The sequence below is a fragment of the Notechis scutatus genome, chromosome 3 (genome assembly GCF_049901735.1).
Source record: "Notechis scutatus isolate UNSWTSFEM ecotype Mainland chromosome 3, rNotScu1.2, whole genome shotgun sequence".
NCBI lineage: Eukaryota > Metazoa > Chordata > Lepidosauria > Squamata > Elapidae > Notechis > Notechis scutatus.
The window spans coordinates 39,901,284-39,919,665 of NC_142011.1; positions in this window are offsets into that span (position 1 = coordinate 39,901,284).

Below are 18,382 nucleotides of genomic sequence, written 5' to 3' on the forward strand. Positions count from 1 at the left end.
AGGTTTGAAATGGCACTCCTCACTATCCCCCACTCCACTTCACCCCACCCAGGCACATCATTGATACACCATCCCGCTGGTTTTCTTTTTAAAAATTTGGTTTTGTAATTTTTTTAAAAAAAATTCCCCTTCATGGGCCCCCTTTGAGCTCCATGGGCCCCAGAACAATCTACCAGATGAACTCCCTCTCCTCCCCCTCTCCTCCGCCTCTCCTCCCCACTCTCCTCAGGCCTGGCAGTGCCCTTGTGCCACTAGTGAGATGGAAACCCTAAACATGTTTTTCCAAAATGTAAATTCAAAGCAGAACTAAGCTCTCAGTTTGCCCTCTAATGGAAACATTTTCTGGCTGCCCCAATTAGCATTATCTAAAAGTTTGCTTAAATGACAGGTGTCCTAAAATCACTTTTTTAATTGCTAAGTTTTGCGCTTTAGCCAGAAGACTGCACCATAATCAGATTTGTTAATAGAAGTACAAGAAGTACAACTTGGAAAATTATTCCAATAATTGGAAAATTAAATTTTTGGATAGTATTTAGATTGTTTTAACTTATAACATATTGGTCTTGAGTCATAATAAAACTACTACTACTACTACTTTGTGATACATATGATGGATAGAAATTGGACAAATAATTTATGTTGTTATTTCTTAAAAGTCAAGCAGATAAAACACTGTATGAAAGCTATTGTAAAATCATCTGAGAATACTATAAATGGTAGTATTTTAATTTTATTAATTTTAATTAATGCATACATTTCCCCATCTTTTTATCTTTTGTATACCCCCTTTATAATGGTTTCTTATCATATTTAGATAAGAAACACACAAAATGTATAATGCAACATCTAAATTAGGTATAAGGCCATAGTCTTACAAAAAATAGGAAAAAATGCCAACCTCAATCTTATGCTTTGTGTCAATATCACACCTACAGTTTCTACCCATTCTTAATCTTGCACACACTCCTAATACAGTACAATCCCATATATTCTCCTAATCTAGTAGAGAATTTATGCTGACATGGCAATCTAACAGCAGCACCATATGAAAGTCAACAATCCATCTGGTGGGATCAAATTTTAGCTATAATCATAGACTTTGCAGCTCTGTATTATGATGGCTCAGATCTACAGTATTATAATCTTCCATGCTTGTGGAATATATTACAGAATTGGTTCTTTTCTGTTTTTCAGTTTGGAGTATCTGCAATTGGACCAAATTATATATGCTAAGACATGTTTGCTGAGCCCAGAATTAAATTGCCTTTTACCTTATGTTACACTGGAATTATTTGTAAAAGAATCATTTTGTTTTGTCAATTGCTATATTTTTTAATATCTTTAAATTTGATAACATCCTCATTTTAGAAATTGAAATAAAATTAAGCAACCCTAGGAATATAAAATAAATATAAATAATAGAATTTCAGAAGTCCTGGTAAAAGATGAAGAGTAGCAATAAAATGTAAATGCAGTGGTAAAAATAAAGCTTTGTACAGTAAAATGAATAAGTGGGCAAATATCATTGTCTGGCTTGACAGGAAAATAGAACATAGTTGGCTCTTAGTTAAAGTTATCAGAAAAGGAATGGGGTATCCCTAGATGGAAGGTCCTATCTGAAGCAGCTGCCATCCATCTAATCTCCAAAAATAAGGCTACCCAGAGAATGGCCATCAGAAAAGGTCTTGATATCAGGGCATCTTCTTAAAAGAATAGGAAAGTTTTTGCAAGTGGTAAACTTTAGATAAATTTATTTAGATTTAGGTGTTGTAAACTTATGATTTAATCTCTATCTGATTAAGTACTTTTTGTATCTTTTCTACTGATAAAATACAAGGCATTAGGAGTTTGTTTTATGTTATAGCTTTACTGAAACTTTTAGAACAACTATTTTGTGATGTTGTGTTATTGTACCAAATAACTGCTATTGTATTTTATCATTCTGTCCAAGTAAAATAAGGCTATGATTTCACTTACTACTAATTCCAGTAAGTCTGGAGAATTACAACATATATAAACTGACTAAGAATATTGAGTAACAATTTAAGGGAGACTTCCGGTTTGCAGGGCTTCGGCGACAGGCAGGAATCCGTGATCATGCACGGTTTCTGCCTGGGCTCGCCGCTGGAGCGCCCCAAGCCATCTGGCTTCAGGGCTAAGCCACCCCCTAGAGGTGGTCAAGAGGGGGGAGATTCCAGCAGGGTCGAGGAAAGCCGCATCTTTCCTCCCCAGCTGGCTAAACTCCCTTTCCCAAAGGCGGTAAGAGCGGCGGTCAGAAATGGCCGCCTCAAAGAAGCACTCATCCGGAAAAGAAAGTGCAGGAGGAAGTTAAGAAGTGAAAGTTTTGGCTGACCAGGATAAGAAGCAACGACTAAGGTATCCTGGAATTTAAATTTCAAAAAAGATACATTGCTCCCAAAGAGGATTCGGAAGCAGCGAATGAAAGTGAAAAGGGAAAGTTTTTTTTTTCACTCTCCTTCCTTACGTTGACAGCGAACAGAGATGAATGAGAAATCGGAAAAATCCGCTTTGGCATCAACAGGTAATTAAACTGGAAAATTAAATGCCAAGGGGACAATAAAGATTTCTGAACACTAAGAATATTGAGTAACAATTTCATTGTCATTTTCTGGTTATCATGGCACCATATCTTGTAAACTAATGTGCATCATGTGTTCTGTTATGAAACTAATGTGCATCATGTGTTGTATGCTATGAATTATACCATACAAAGAAGCCATGCCATCATAATAAAGTCAGTAATATTTTTCTTCTGATGTCAGCCATAGCACTAAATAACTGATTACATTTATTTATTGCAAAGGAAAAATGGAGATTTTTCTTCTTCCGATATGATTTCATGGAACTTCAGTGATTTTGCATTTGACACAAACTAATTTAATTACTCTATAATGACCTTTACTTTAATAGAGAAGGGAGCGTAGTGAGAAAGAGTGTGCCAGATTCCACCAGCTTAATTCCTTCTTCTCTGATATTTTAGTCAAACCAATCCCATTCCCCACTAAGCCTGGGGAAATGCTGAAGGTACATTAAGGGAGATAACTATTTTCTGAACCTTGTAATTTGAGAAATGTGATTATTTAAATCAGGGATGGAAAACTATAACAACTTTACAATCTCTGGGCTTCAACTCCCTGAACTGAATGCTGGCTCAGGAATTCTGAGGGTTGAGGTTCACAGATCCTAAAGTTGCCATAGCACCCATCCCTGATTTAAATTATGGTTTCAATGCTATCATATTGTCCTATGACACTAGCATGTGCTCTACTAGGAACATTTTTGTCCCTTTCCATCTCTTCAGTCTGTTTAGTATAACATTTAGTTTTAGATAGAATTTTCAAAACCAGTTTGTCATTTTGTAATTTTTAATAGAGTTTAGTTTAGCTGAAAGATACGCAACTTTTAGCTTATTTTCCCCTTTAAAAGCTTGTAAATAATTAGGAAATAATTCTTATAATAGTAATGCTTGTGTGGCTTCTTTTTCTTCCCTCTCAATATTTTTTTCCTTTTGTACTTTTGTTTTGGGTCTCATAGAATGGACAGGGCCTGATTTATTCAAACATTCCATTTCTGGATGAAGATTCAAGTTTGGAGGAACAAGCAAACAAAAGTATTGTACTCTACATTTTGAAATTTTTCCCCTTCAAAGTATTGATCCTTTCACTGTTTCTCCTTTCTCATCCACCAGATGAAAACTAGAACTGAGTCAGGGACTTTTTTGTGTAAAAACAGCTAAAAACATATATTTGTGGAATTTCTGGGACCAAAGACTCTAAAATAATAATCAAAGTTTGAATATGCATATCACTGGCTGACTTATAGCTTTTGTGCTATTGTTTACTTGCCCATTTGTGAGAATGAACTTCCACTCTTAGTGTGGAATACAATTTCTATTCTATAATGGTTTATTATTGGTGGGGTGTTTTTTTGCCATTTCACTGTGATTGGCCACAGCTGTTCCTCTAGCCCCATCAGCTCCAGCTGCATGTCAATGTCAATTTTCTTTTCCAGCAATTAATCATGTCTGACATTGCCAGTGCAACCTCAAAGACAAGAAGCTCTCTTGCTGTATTCTCCTAGGAGGCACCTTCACACAGCATGCGAAAAGCAAAGCAAGTAATGAGGAGAAGATTCATCTAGCTTCAATTTTTAATAACTACTCTGCAGTGCAGCACCACAACTCCCTGCTGTGAAAAAAGGAACCCTACTCTCACCTTGGGAGGCCAATGATAGTTTGTTTTTTTTCCTATAGGCTGGCAACAGATTGCCCTTAGCCCCAGGCAGCCTAATCCTATGGGTACATAACTACATATTGATTTACTCAATAGGATTCACTCCCAAAGAAGAATGTCATTTCTAATGGGGATGAAGACTGTACTTCCAGTGGTAGAAGTCATTTCTTGGCTCAATCTTCAGTCATAGTCAACTCAGAGATTCTTTCTTACCCTCTTCAAATTGAGGAGGATATCCTAAAGAGACAATAATTCTGCATTATTGTCACTTTCTGAAATAAATAATACCAGAGAACTGATCACTCTTCAATTGTACATTCAGTCTTCCAGAATGTAAAGCCTTTCAGTGATTCCAAGACAACCAAGGAAAGATTAATTAAAAGCAAAGAGCAAAAAATACAAAGTTGTCATGGGTCACATAGAAAAAGAACTGCCATGTGTTCACATAGCATTTTATTTCCTAAAATGGATGTTTATATTATACAACAACTATAATTACTTTCATTGCAAACAAAAATATTTTTGCTTGGATCCACAAAAGGCTTCATATATACTTCTTTTGATCCAAGCCTGTGGTGATATACTATATAAAGAAAACATTCTGAACACACCAAATGTTTTTCTTTGGCTGTAAATCATCTTTGACAAACTATGTTGTCCTAGAATTCACCAATAAACTGAGGAAGGATTTCAAGAACTGGACAATTATCTAACCCACTGTTTAAACAGCTTCACTTCTACAAAGACTTTGCTGTACCAGGAATCTGATCCAAAGTGATGTTACATTACCATAAAAGTACTAGCAATTAAACTTGTATGAGAAACAATGGCAGACATACTAAGGAAAGGTATCTCAAAATGAGTTATCAGTGCCTGAAAAAAATGTAGTTCTGACATATCTGAATTTACATTATTTTCCAAATTTCAAATTAAACCCAATGAGTCATGAGTTAAAGATCTTAGAGATTTCGTTTCATTTTGCCCCCCCCCCCTCAAAAAACTCACCCCAAATGCCACCCCAGTTTGAAAGGTTAAATTAATCCCAAACATTTTTAATCTTTGGGCATATATCTTCTTGTCTTCTTTGTATGTTTACTTTTCCTTCTCAATTTCAAAGAAGTGGGCATCCAATATCAAGCTGCAAGGAAAGAAGACAAGCTATTAATATTCCATAGGCAATAAAAGGCAGGAAAATATTAATGTTTTCTCTGCCTACAGGGAGTTGTCTTAAGCAACTATCCAGTTTTTAAAACCTTTAACTTCCTTCCAGAGTCATTCTGGTTAACCTTCATATTGCATATCAAGTTGCAAATCTCAGAATGACATTTGAATATAAACCTAACATAGCAATGTGGCCAGGGACTCAACCGAGTTAAATGAAGAATCTGTTTTTTCACCAGAAGTTACGTGCTAATTTATTCCTTCCCAAATATGTGTATGAAGTGTCACAGAGTAATCATTCTTGAAATGTCTCAAAGTGACTCTCTTCCCCCAAATATAGCAGGAAAGCTTCATTTTGTATGGTTGTTAGTTTACAAGTATATGAATTTGTTATTTCCTAGCAAAACAACCTATTAGAAACAACATTAACTGCTTGGTTTTTTTCTAATTACAATAGTGAGTGATTAATCATATAGTGGAAAAATATTTTCTATGATTTTCAGTTAGACAATAATTAGAAAAGAATCTTTTCAGTCTAAACAGTTTCCTTTATTTACAGATTACAAGAGACCTACAACTTTTCCCAATCAGTGTTCAGATGCTTAACTCCATAATCAACCAAACTAGAAGTTAAAAAACATCTTAAATAGAAGAGCTTGTTTTTTGTTTTTTTTTTAAAAAAAAAGCTATTTCAAACCACTGGATGATTTACTGAAATCATGTCAATTTCTGACTTTGACTGAAAATTAGAGAATGCTAATTTTGGTAGCAAGAATTTTTAATTTATGTTTTGACCTAAAACACTTCGCAAAGCATAAAGTTGGGCTGTTGAGAAAAGGAATGTTAGCTTGTTCTCAAAGTTTTTTATTTTCAGAAAACAACACTAAAGTGAACATTAATAAATAATCAACTTGAAAAAAGAAATATATGGAAATAATTTTATTAACACAATATTCAAATAGTAATAAAATCTACAGTATCAGTTGGAAGAAGCTTATATGACATCCAGTTCAAAGCTCTCTTCAGTCTAGTAATCCACCTATGCCTGACATTTCACTATCAAATTCTCATTTGAAAAGCTAGTATTGCAGATTCCACCATTATTCCTAGGCAGATGTTCCACTGCTGAACATCTCTTATGCCAGTTGCTTTCTTGTAATATTCAGGCTCAATATCTTTTCTGACAAAATACATTTTACATGGATGAGGGCTGAAAATTTAAAGGTTGATGAAAGACTTTGAGACTTGAGAGCTCACTAAATTGTCTGTTGAATGCTTAATGCTCTCTCATCTTGTTTTCTTGAATTGTTTGCTGCTTGATTTTGGTCTGGTATTAATCCTGGTCAGTGGTGGGATTCAATTTTTTTTTTATTACTGGTTCTGTGGGCGTGGCTTGGTGGACATGGCTTGGTGGGCATGGCAGGGGAAGGATACTGCAAAATCCCCATTCCCTCCCCACCCCACTAACCTGTTTTCCACCTCCATTCTCCTGTGCAGGGCAACAAAAGAAGACCCAGATGATCAGCTGGGACTTGGGAGGCAGAGAATAGATGGGGGGTGGGACCAGTCAGAGGTGGTATTTGCTGGTTCTCCAAACTATTCAAAATTTCCGCTACCAGTTCTCCAGAACTGGTCAGAATTTGCTGAATACCACATCTGATCCTGGTGTTAATCCCTATTTATCTGGATTTTGATTGCTAGGGAGAAGGAATTTAGTCCTTTTTGTTTTCTTTTTAGTCTCTAAAAATAAATAGGGATGGATGAAATGCAGTGGAACCATTCTCCCATGCTTCTATGGAAGCCCTCCCCCAAAAGAACATATCTCTCATATCATCCAATTTGTTACCAGGGACCCCAACCTACAACATCACTACAAAACAAAACAAAACAAGTAATGCACACAATTTTCACTTTTCTTGCATGTTTCAGAACTCTTGACAACAACTGATATAGCAGGACTCTTTACCAGAGTCACCATTAATAAATATTCTGACATCCATTTAATTTTTTTCCTGGTATCCTGATTTGGGGGGTTAATTGGTTAGTTGGTACAAAGCTAGAGATTTAAATGACTTAACTGCCAAAGAAACCTTGCATTTCTGCTTTATTTCTTAAATCAGTTTGACCAAATGTTAAACATTACTTAGTGTACAGTTACCATTTATTTTGCAATTTGCTTTTTTTGCATTTTAGTTTGAACAGGCTAAGCCCAAATAGGTGGCCTAGTGGTGAGAAATGGAGGATTCACTTTTTTGCTAGTGAAATTATGTGACATTAAGAGCAGAAAGTTGAATCTTATTGTTATATGATCACTGGAGGAAAAGGTAAGAGTAATGCTTAAATATTTCAAAATGTTGGAGGCTGTATGTCTGACAATGCTGATTATATTTCCCCTATTTATGTTGTTCTGATCATCAGTTCATTCATTTATATTCATTTTTGCTTGCAAGTTAGAGGAAATTGATTTTTCAATAAAATTCTAAATGATTTTTATAAATCTCAGCTTGTTGTCAGTATTCTCAACTTTATTCAATCTTCACATCAGCATATTATTAGCCCTCAAAAGATACAAAGAGGAAGTCATCTACATGTTATTTAGAGTGCCATATTTGGATCTATTTATTTTCTTCCAAAATCAGTTATATCAGAATGGCATAATATACAGAATTAGAGGATGATGTGGGATTATCTGTCATGACTGATCAATTTCAGACAATTTGGTCTGCCATTTAGTTGGTCACATATTTCCATACTATGCTTGGGCATCATGAGAATGAACAGCACTGTTGTTTACCACCAAATAAACTTGCTAGAATTCATCAATAGGAAAGAATGAAGGTTGTTATACACCAAACTAAAAACATATTGATCATGGGTTCAAAATAATTCCTTGGCTCACAACAGGTACATGATGATTATAGCTATATTTATTTCTTTAAAAAAGAATTTATAAGCTACAAAGCATCACCCTTCAGGTCCCATCTCCAATCTTGGAAAATGATTGGGGAAAAAATATAATTTCAACTAGTGATTTGTTTAAAATTGTCCTTGCAGCCATAAAAATGCAAAACTAACTAAAATTGTATATGGTATTCTGGAGCATGCAGAATGTTAGGAGCCATTTCCACTAATTTTCTTTTAGCAAATGGTTTTTGTTTCACCAATCATGTGGCTGTTATGTTGTCAATAGAGAGCTCTTCCTTTCAAGGCAGTCATATTATTATTGTACGCATGACGCACTCTTGAAGTACTAGATGGCTCCCAAGCCAAAAAGATTCCAAGTTCCAAAATGATTGCCAAAACATGTCTGGAATAGCTTTGGTATGAAATATAGGTTATTTCAGTTTTGTTTCCAAATTGTCACTCATTGCTGAAATGGATGAAATATTAATTGAAGTGCTAATGCTCTAAGATCTCTCTTCAACAATCTGTGGAGGATTATTTTCTCCCTGATTTACAGACTTCAGTTTTATTTTTATAATGTGTTCTTGCTGTAAAAATACATTTTTCTGCCACTGTTATTTAATAAAGATTGGATAGCATTTGAACACTTTCCCAATTGCATTAGCAATCAAGCCAATTTATAATTAACATTATCACTATTTGTTTTGAGGCTCAGTGCAGATCAACCTTGGGTTTTCAGATATTTTGAGAAATATTCCAAAACTTAAGTAGCTTGGCTTTATTTTTGTTAGGTGAGGTGCCCCAGGAAAAGGCTGCTTGGTTACATCGCAGATTCACGTCTCAGACTGAAGATGAGAATTCTGACCTCCAATCCCAGCTTGGAATATATTTCATTCTTTAAATGACTGCTTTACCTATATTAGCTCTTAAAGTGCTTCAATTACCTTAGGCTATATGAAGGCAAGATAACACTGCTGGTATACCAAAATGTGCAGGTAAAGAAGTTTGCAGTTTAGGAAAGTAAAAAATAAATAAATGAGATGGATGTAATTATAGAGATAAAATAATAAATATAAGATATTAGTTTCCAAAAAGGGATGCTGTAGTTAATGAAGGACAAAAAACAAATTCTGGCTATTAAGTTAACTTATGGAAATTTACAGGAGCAATATTCTGGATTCCATCAGATTACAGAGTTTGATGGTCTTCTGAATAATACCAAATGAGGCAACTAGAGGATGGAATAAGAAACCCAGATCAAGGGAACCTTAGTTTGAAAATTAGCTAGGATTTGAAAATCAAGGCTAGACTCAAAAAAACAAAAAGATCATGAGAATCAGTAGGATGCAAATTGGAATTTTTTAACCTACCCACTGATTAACTTCAATCAGAATAGAGCTGGAAGGGACTTTGGAGGTCTAGTCCAACCCCCTGCCCAAGCTAGAGGCCTGCATCATTTCAGACAGATGGCTGTCTAGTATTTTTTTAAAAAACCTCCAGTGATGAAGCACCTACAACTTTTAAGGCAACCTGTTCCACTGAAATGGAACTTGATTGTATAATTGATTGTATCCTACAAACCTGTTCACAAACTTGATTGTAGTTTCAATTTTTAAGATACACTACCTACCTAACTCACAGAAACTGTGATTATAACTCAGTATGTCATGGGCACATGGACAATGTGTACCTTTGTACAATTGATTCCTCAGAATGTATTTAGTTTTCTTGTTCCATTTGAACCAGTAATCAGCCATCAGTAATCAGTAAGCCATCAGTAATCAGTAAGTCTTAAATACCAACTGTTATTCTTAAAAATCACACTCAGTTTGAATATATTCTGGTGATATTTTTTTTTTACTGGTTGAGTAAAGACTGTGTTTGATATACATGGGACTGAATATTTGATCCTGCAAAATTTAGGGAGCAGCTTCTTAAATGCCTTGACTACCATGATGGCCAAAAATTAGGGGATACAGAAAAATCCTAATTATCATAGGATCAAATTTCATTTCTCATCTTCAGTAGCATGTTATTTACAGTTTTTCCTCTCTCACCATTGTTTTAAAATTTTAAAAGATTGTTGGTTGTTGGGTTGTTGACCATCAGTTTACACAGAGATTTCTTGGAAATGCAACTCTTGCTTCCTCTCAGAAATCATACACTTTGCATTATTTGGCTGTATAATGCCATAACAGCCACCTAAGAATTACAAATCTTTGAAAAGTAGCTCATTTAGGTCTCAACACACAATAAAAAAAAATAACAAAGATGACTGCAGTGCTTTCCAAGGTAGGCATAGCTGTGGGATATTTTTCTGGAAGCGATGTTTATTCCTAAACATCTGAGACCTGTTAATGGCATTCTGCTCCATTTAACTGCTTTTCTTTTCCAAACATTTGCCTGGTAAATTCACAGTGCATAGCAATTGCTTGCAGACTTTTAAATTATATAATTTAACTGCTATCTATTTTGCTTAAAATCATTTTTAAGGGTCATTTCTTTAGCTGTTCATAATTATCTGCTGGTTAGTGAATGTTATATACATTTCAGTATCAAATATAACAAGTTGAGAAGCATGTTGTATTTGGGAAGGTAAAATTGGAGTGCTTCCAGTGTGGAATCATAACTTCAAATCTATGTATGACAAGTTTATCTGTGATTTCTTAATCATGGTTTATTGAATAGGCCATGATTTGCTGTTCATACATGTTCAACTATTAGAAATCAGTGTTTAAAAATAAAAATAGTTGAGTTCATTCAATCTAAACCAACACTTCGTGTCTTTTTTTCTGGGAAACACATAGGGAGGACCATAACTTCTCTCTAAAGGAGCACTTGGTGTTCTCTGAACTTGATTGTTTGCTTGCAGACATTTTATTACCACACTAGGTAATATCTTCCACCAAAGACTTCACGATTCAGCCTAAGCTTTACATATTCTCTTCTCTCCAATCTAATTCATCCTTTTCTTACATGGCACCCTTCAGATATATTAGGCAACCTGTATTATTGAGAAGTTGGAGAATTCTAATCCTGCACAAATGGAGAGCAAAGCTGATCTAATCAAAATGTGAAATATAAACAAAGAAACAAACAATTCCTTTTCAAGTCTCTTTAAATTGATGTACAGCTGAACAAATCCAGTCTACATACATACACTTTTCTCTCTCTCTCTCTCTCCCTCCCCCTCTCTCTCATAGTGTTAGACTGCCACTTTTCACATAGGCAAGTGAAGCATTAGCATTTCCTATCTCAAACATGAGAGAGTGATACAGACTAGGAGAGTCATGCCAGCCTCTAGCTTACTTGGCTTAACAAGGTCCATATCAGAATGTCAGATGTTTGGGAACCAGGACAATCTAGATAGTGGGAAAGTGAAAGACAATTCAGTCTGAATGGAGTATTCCCAGTCTGAAGGAAGATATTGTGCACTTCCATTAATGTACATAAGAAATTATAAGTATCCATTACACCCTACTTAATTAATATAATGTGCCACTTTTTCCTAATAGATAGCTATGTATACATAGCGTTGCATTGTTTACTACGTCAGATTTACAGAAAAGCATATGGGTTGAGCCATAACAACTTATAAAATAGATATTGGTATAAAATGAAGTAGAAAGGCAGCTGAGAAGCACAGAGCTGAAGACAGAAGCCTGAAGATGATGAATGAGACTTCATATATATATAAATTCATAGCAAAAGGAGTTAGGAAACCATAATATTTTACTTATATATATATGTAATATGAGCTTGTAGGCACAACTGCCAAAAGTGCTGAGTCAAAATGTCTCAGATGTTTTAACATTTTTAACATATCCATATCTGTCAGGAAATGAAACTATAGATGAAATAAAAATAAACTCAAAGTCCCAGAGCAAAACTGGATGGCATGAGTTTGATTCTTGCCAGTATTCTTTGGCAAACCATTTACAAAGAAATGAGGACTTGGATTTTATTCTGCTGGTTTAGCAGATGCTCCTCAAATACTCTGTTATTACCATTTCTGACTCCATTTTAAAAATAATTAATATGACCTGATATAAAAATATTAGCATAACATAACACAACATAACATAAACATAACATATAATATAACATAAAACGTAACATAACATAACATATCTTTAAAGAATATAGATGAGCGGCACATAAATCCAATAAATAGATAAAAAGTAATAAAAACTAACTAAAATTGTTACAAATTAAAAAAAAGGAAAAAAGGAGAAAAAGAAAGAGACAAGGGTACAAAAAGATAAGATAAAACAAAACAAAATAAAAAGAAACTTCTCATTTACTTTATAGCAAATCTAAGTATAATATATACCTTATTTTATATATGGCATGATACTCTATGTATGTTATGGTTATAAAAAAAAGGCCCACTTTTTTCTATTATCTATTTTTTCTTTTTACTAATCATCAAAACCACAAGTCATAACTGCACATTTTTCCATTTCATGCAAAAAGTCTATAAGCAGCCATAAATATAGATATAGACTTTTCATAAATATAAATATAGACTTTTCTTTAACCAAGGAACTCAGTTTAGTCATCTCTGCAAATTCCATCATCTTCATCAACTATTCCTCTGTTGTGGTGTTGAATCTTTCCACTTTTAAACGTACAATAATTCCACTGCAGCTGTCATATATAAAAACAAGGTCACATCATTTTTCTAGCTGTTTGTCCATTAGAGCTGAAAGAAAATTATTTGTTTCAATTGTATATTATTCTTTAAAATTTTCTGAATTAGTGTGTGTGTGTATGTGTTTAAAAAATTAGGAGTTTTTTTTATTTGTCCACCAGATGTGATAAAATGTCCCTTTATAATATTCACATTTCCAAATGTATTCTAGGTAAAAAAAAATCTTACCATATGTGTCTCCTTTAAAGCAACATTAATGCTAATTTTGCTCCCAATTAAGCTATAGCTATCATTAGGCTGTGTCAGCTCCTGGAAAATGCTCCAGTAAATTAGTCAACCCAATTAAGATAGCTCCCAGAGAAGAGATTTCATGAATTCCTTCCACATAGCAAGGTCCATGTTTTAACTGCTAGGGAAATCTAAGCATGGTCACAATAACATAGATTATGAGCAACAAGAAAATGCTCAAAGTACCATCAAAGCAGATGATTGTGGACTACCTTTGAAACAGATATCTATGTTTTTCAGGATATGCTGTTGCTATAAAATTTTAAAGAAAGATGCTTTATTTGCATCAACACATTTTGCAAAATGTCATTTTCAAATACTTTGCACAGCCTTGTTAACAACCCTTCTTTAAAAACAGCCAGATAGTTCTGCCATCAGATATCAACTGTGGCATTTTGGAAGATATGTACAGTTCTGATGTTGCCCTTTATTCATTAGTTCCTGTATCTGTTTTTCTTTTCTGTGTGAGATCTATTGAAAATAAGAAAGTACCATATCAGTATGTATACTGTTTGAAGAAGTAGGAAAGATAGACACATATGGTAGATTGGCAAAGGTAGAAAGACCAAGCAGATGCTGAAGTCTTGGTTTGAGGAAGAACAAAGTTGTAGAAAAACCCTTCATCTTTGTCAAGCACAACTGATAGCACCATCGAATAAGGGCACAGAAGACATGGAGTTAAAGGCTTACTTGAATGTAGAGTAAAGCTCCCTAAGATAGTTAACTTGCTTAGAAATAATTATTTAGTTTGGTGTACCAGTTGTGTACCCATTTGCTCCAGGTAAATTATGACTGATGCATTTAATTTCCAGTGTATGGAACTCTCTAGATCTTGGAGCAATATTTGCTATAACTGATTTGTGTAATTTCTCAGTTTAATATCCTTATCTGCTCCCTTAGTCCACCCAGCTCTAGGTCAACCAGGCAATACTGTAGAGAAAAAAGAATGCTCTCTGGAAATGGTGTATGACAACCTACTTCTTAGTAAGCTAGAAAAAAGTGGAATAGATAGCACCACCACTAGATGGATTTGCAACTGGCTGGCAATGCATACTCAACGAGTAGTCCTTAATGGGTCTAAGTCTACATGGAGAGAAGTAAGCAGTGGGGTGCCACAAGGTTCCGTGTTAGGCCCAGTACTCTTCAATATCGACTTAGATGAGGGAATAGAAGGGGAACTTACCAAATTTGCAGATGTTACTAAGCTGGCAGGAATAGCTAACACCCAAGAAGATAGGCTCAAGATCCAGATGGATCTTGACAGACTAGAACACTGGGCCATATCTAATAAAATGAAATTCAATGTAGAGAAAAGTAAAGTCCTACACTTAGGCAAGAAAAACCAAAAGTACACATATAGACTGGGTGAAACCAGGCTCAATTGCAGTAACTGTGAGAGGGATCTTGGAGTCTTAGTGGACAACCAGCTAAATATGAGCCAGCAGTGTGCAACAGCAGCCAAAAAAGCTAATGCAATCCTAAATTGTGTTAACAGAAGGATACAGTCAAGATCAAGGGAAGTACTAATACCACTCTATAAAGCCTTAGTAAGACCACACCTAGAGTACTGCATCCAGTTTTGTTCACCACATTATAAAAAAGATGTTGAGACTCTAGAAAAAGTGCAGAGAAGAGCAACCAGGATGATTAGGGGACTGGTGGCTAAAACATACAACAAACGGTTGCAGGAACTGGGCTTGGGTAGTCTAGTAAAGAGAAGGACCAGGGAAGACATGATAGCAGTCTTCCAATATTTGAAGGGCTGCTACAGGGAGGAAGGGGTCAAACTATTTTCTAAAGCTTCTGTAGGCCAGACAAGAAATAATGGATGAAAACTGAACAAGGAGAGATTTAACTTGGAAATAGGAGAAACTTTCTGACAGTGAGAACAATCAACCAATGGAACAGCTTGCCCTCGGAAGTTGTGGGAGCGCCATCAGTTGAGACCTTCAAGAAGAGATTGGACTGCCATTTGTCAGAAATGATGTAGGGTCTCCAGCTTGGGCGGGGGGTTGGACTAGATGACCTACAAGGTCCCTTCCAAGTCTGATTATCTGTATCTGTATCTGTATAAGCAACACTTATTTACTTATTCAGGATGATGATCATGAATCCTTTCAGGAAACACAGTACAAACATTGTATAATTAGCTCCAACCTGCCTGCCTCTCTACACAAAACACACACACACACACACACATGAATTATAAATGAAATCAGAGATAATTATGAAACAATATTGCTTATGTTTGTGAAACTATATCATAGCTACACTGAAAATGTACTACTTTAACTAACATAACATGTTTGGTTTTTGTTTAAGGCATCTGTTAAGGTCACTCACTACTGCAAAATCATGAATTATATGTTGTGATTATTGACTACTGCAGCATGTAGAAATAGTTTGAGTGGGGTTAATCTTAAATAATTAGATGAGTGTACAAAAAAGATTTCATCAGTAACTAAAATACTGTCTCTGGCTTCAAATATAGTATATTATGGAAGATAAGCCTGCTTTATTTATCCAGTTGAATTTCTTTGTCTTTTTTTCTTATTGCTTTGGTAGAAAACACTAAAGGGATATCCCCAGATATTTTAATTAATTTCTTTTACCTGGAAAAATAAATGTCTTCCAACTAACATTGTCATTTTCATTTTCATTTTTTACTCCCATCTGCTTCTCTCATGCTTTGTGAACTTTTTTTTTTTAAAAAGCAGATATGTAATTGATTTGAATTTTCCTTATTAAAAGCAGTTATATTTGGACTCTTGGGAACTCAACAAAAGGTTGCCTAAGCCTCTACTAAAGTATAAACAGCTGTAAGAAATGTCTTTTCCTTATAAAAACCAAACGTAAGGCATTAATAAGCTAGCATTTTTTCATTAGGTATCTGTAAACATTAAATCTTGCACATAGTGAGAATGACTGAAAACCAGCCAATTTAAACTCAGGCTCTTTGGAAAGTTGGTTTAAGCTTATCAATAATCTTTATTGCTTAAATCACATAGTGTAGACAAAATTGACATTCCATGATAGATTGAACTTCTTAATTGATGCTAAATTAAATGGTGCCAAACAGAGATAGCTATAGATTTCCTAATATACGACTATGGCAGTTTTCAAGGCCAATACATACATGCTAGACTTTTACATGTTTTATAGAAAACATTTGTATATCAGTATGATACCAATATACACATAGAACATGAAGTGCAATTTATGTAGCTGTTTCTTGAGAATTGCATACTCTGTAAATAAATTTGCACAATTGGAACAAAAAAGAAAAAGAGTTAAGAGAAACGGGCATTCAATAATACTTTGGGATTGGAACTGAACTCCTACCCCCACATATTAGGTCTCACTCACATTCCTGGTAATAGGTTAATGGGCTGCTCATATGACCTGTCATGAAAATGATAACAGAGAGCAGACATCAAGTCCAGGGAATGGAACACAGTGGCTGGATTCATACATGTTACATTCTAAAACACAGGTTAATAAAATACAATGTAGTTGTTCAGCAAATACACTATCCTCCCAAAATAAAACAAACTATTGCTTAATGTGACAACCTGGTTTACATAAAATGTTGGGCTCCCACAACATGCTAAACCACAAAGTAGCCAGCCACATTTTATTCTATTTATTAACCATCCAAACAATATAAGAAAGGAACAGGCAAAGCAGAAAGGGACTTCAGCTTGGTCCTTCATAGTACAAAGGAAACAGCAGAAAGATATAAAGTCTCAAAGGTGCCTTTTCAAGAGGCAACTGGACTTCCTTGTTTTTCTTTGAAAGTAATATATGTATATGCAACACAATGCAGTGAGATATATACAGATTTGTTCATTGGGGAAACAAAACAATCACTTCATAAATACATGGAGAATAAGGCAAAATTCTGCAGTCCATCTGCATTGAAAAGACAAAGGCCACTCTTTTGAAGAGAGCAAAGTCCCCATTTTGGACAGAAAGGACTGCTGATTTGAAAGAGTGGTCAAAGAGGCCATCTATGTCTAAATTTCTCAACAGACAGGGATATGACACCATCTACCTCCAGTCTAAAACACAGTCCTTTCAATAGTTCCAAGAAGGCTCCATACCCACTTGCACTACTCAGGTGACCCTGAGGACCTCCAAGTGGCCTCAGCAACTCTAAAAAAAAAATGCAAATGATCAGCTGTCTGCAAGGAATATAAATCCTTCCATTCCTCACCATCAAGTCAGAGCTGAAAAGTTTCTTGGATGAGAAGTAAAACATCTTCAAAAAAGAAAAAGAAAGTCCAGTTGCCCCTTGGAAAAGCATTTGAGAGAACCATCATCTGGATGACTGAGAATCTCCATAGACAGTGTTAGATCAGGTTCATTGAGACGCGAGACTCATCGTGAACTTCAGCTCTTTATTGAAGTATACAGTTTCGTACAGGACCTGTGAACCGCGCGGCTTTCTTATAGAGCCGGCCGGCGGCTCGGCGGCCAATGACAGGGCTTTGAATCTCCCGCGATTGACTCGGCCAATCGCAGGAGGTTCTCAGCACACCAATCACGGCTGCTCAGTTAACCAATCAGGTTGTGGTCCGTGTGGACCAATCGGATTGTGGGGTTTGGAGGATGCTAATATAGAACACCCCTCCCCTCTTGGTTTCGCCCGACGTAGCGTGTGACATAGTCGCGCAGGTAGGCAGGGCTTCGTACTTGCCTAGTTGACTTGCGCCTTTCAGTAGGTGTCTTGTCGTCGACCAGTTCGGACGGGCTCTGCGTCGCTCCCGAGCTTCTCGATAGAACCGCCTGGAATGGTGAGCCGGGCCCATTGCTGCAGCTCCCACCCGGTCTACCCGGGTCGGTCGAGTTGTCGGCTTCGCCGTTCCCACCTGGTCTCTCCGGGCTGGTTGAGCTGGCTCGGCTACTCCTTCCAGGTGAAGCTCCCGTCTGCAACAGCTCGAGGTCTACTGGTGAGTATGGCTGGTTTAATGTTTGGTTTTGGCTTGTTCTGGTTGGGGGGTGTTCTGCCTGCATTTTAGGCCTTTCCTCTTCCTTTTGTTTGGCGTTTGTGTCTTTCACCCCCTTCCCGGTTTCTTCATTAGTGTTTGTTTGCAGGGTGTTGGTGCTGTCAGTGGCTACT